The sequence below is a fragment of the Grammomys surdaster genome, unplaced genomic scaffold (assembly GCF_004785775.1).
Source record: "Grammomys surdaster isolate TR1022 unplaced genomic scaffold, NIH_TR_1.0 344, whole genome shotgun sequence".
Lineage (NCBI taxonomy): Eukaryota > Metazoa > Chordata > Mammalia > Rodentia > Muridae > Grammomys > Grammomys surdaster.
In genome coordinates this window covers 348,704-350,927 of record NW_021604763.1, presented here as the reverse complement: position 1 = coordinate 350,927, position 2,224 = coordinate 348,704, and positions in this window count along the sequence as shown.

Here is a 2,224-nt window from a genome sequence, read left to right as displayed (position 1 = left end):
TATCTATCTATCTATCTATCTATCTATCTATCTATCTATCTATCTATTATCTATCTACTATTATCTATCTAAAACAGGATATTCCTATGTAGCCTCAATTAACTTCAATTTTGAGCTCTTCCACCCCCTCCCCTTGAGTGGTAGGACTAAGGATGCTCACCACCACACTAGGATGTGCACCGCCACACTAGGCTTCCTTTCTTTTATTTTGACAATTATTGAGCACCTACTGCATACCCAGCACTACCATGTTAAGCCTCTTACATGCAGCGTCTTCCCGAATCTTTACAATGGTCTGTAAAATAGGTACTAAATTATTATTAGTTTAGGCAGGGTTTCTATATAGCCTGGACTGTCCTGAAACTCACTTTGTAGACTAAGCTGCCTGGAACCCACAGAGGTCCACCTGCCTCTGCCTCCTGTATGCTGGGCTTAAGGTGCCATCACACCTGACCTGAGATGGGTATTACCCCCATTTTACAGATGGTGAAATTATGGGTTCTATGAGACTAAATCACCTGCCGAAGCCTAAATCAAATTCAGGCCAGGCCAATCTGTCTCAACCGTCCTCAATGCCTTTGTTCTGACCCTCAGCTTACAAATGGCAGGCTTGCTATGATCCTGGCTGCTTAGCTCTCCTCCAGCTCAGGTAAGGAGACTTGCTTTCGATCTCTTGGTAGTTTGAGAGCATCTGGGCTCCAGGTCCCATATGTAGAGTGGGTGCAGTAGCCTTTGCTCAGCCTTGGGAAGGTTTAGAATCAGTGCCTGAGAAAGGACTCGGTGAGGCTGGACTTCTGTGGGACGGTGTTGCTGTTATTTTCAGTTTCCAGTCCTGTGCCAAGAAGTGTGGGGGCTTTGTGGTTGGAGGAAGCTCAGTAAATCACTAGGGTAAAGGCTCTGCCAAAAAAAAAAGGCTAATGTGACCTTGGGCCTACTTACTGCAGCTAGACGAGGTTCATTGTTCTCAGAGCTGGATTCCTGGCTCTTGCTGGGACTTTGGTGGGCATTCACTGATCAGGGAAAGGAGGGGCTGGAGCCACCAGAGCCCTGGAGACCCGGCTGCATATGTGAACTGAAGGGCAAGGACTGCAAACTCGGATGCCACGGCAGAGGAAAGGGTGTGAAGGGCTTTGGCCCCAGTCTGTATAAAGGTGTCGCTGCATCTGGTCCAGCTGTCATTTGTCTTGGAGAGTGGAACGAAGGCCAGTGTTCCCAGATAGTCTCATTTTTCAAGAGCAGCTGAAACTCCCCCAAATCAGCTATCCCAACACAAACCGAGTGCTGGATGGGCCAGGGACGGCATGCATTGCCAGTTGGCAGACCTGGCGCAGGACCACATCCTGCGACGCTTGGTCCCATGTTCATCACCATTAACAAATGCCTTGGAAGCCAGGTGTGGTGGCACATGCATGCAATGCCAGAACTCCAGAAGTTGAGGCAGGAGGACTTGACGTGAGTGGGATGGAGGTTGGACCTTCTGTCTAAAGCTCCTCCATGCTTTCCCAGTCCTGTCACTTCCTGTACCTGTCAGCCTGTCAGTCTGGCCTAGCCTTCTTCCACACCCATCAGTTCCTGTCTGCTCAGGCTGCATTTTCTCCTGGACTGCAAGTCAGGCCCTTTCTCCCTCCACTGCACCCACCCTGGGCTCCAGCAGGGCCCAGGGAGCCCTGTTCAACTGCAGTTCTCTGCTTTCAGGGATATTTCCCCATTACCCCCTAAGGTTATTGATTTTTAAGTGTGTGTGTGTGTGTGTGTACACCAGTGTGTATGTGCTTATGAGTTGTGAGTTCAGGTGCCTATGGAGGCCAGAGGCATTAGATTCCCATGAAGATGGGGGTGCAGTGTGTGCTCGCAGCCACGAGTCCTCTCTCCAGTCCTTTTTTTTTTTGCACAGGGTCTTACATGTCATCCAGATTAGACTCTAATGTGGGATTACAGGCATGTGCTAACATACCCAGCTGGCTTGCTTGGTTTTTTTTTTTTTTTTCTATTTTTCTCACATGGTGTGTGCATGCATGTGGAGGCCCGAGATTAATGTTGAGAATCATCAGTCTTCCATCTTCCTTGTTTAGACAAGGTCTCTCAGTCAAACCTACAGCTTGCTGATGTGGCTAGTCTTTCTGGCCAGATCACTCTAGGGATATTCCTTTCTTTGCCTTCTGAGGTTGGGCTTACTGGTGGGCCAATATACCTTTCAGCATTTAAGTGGGTTTTTTTTTTTTTT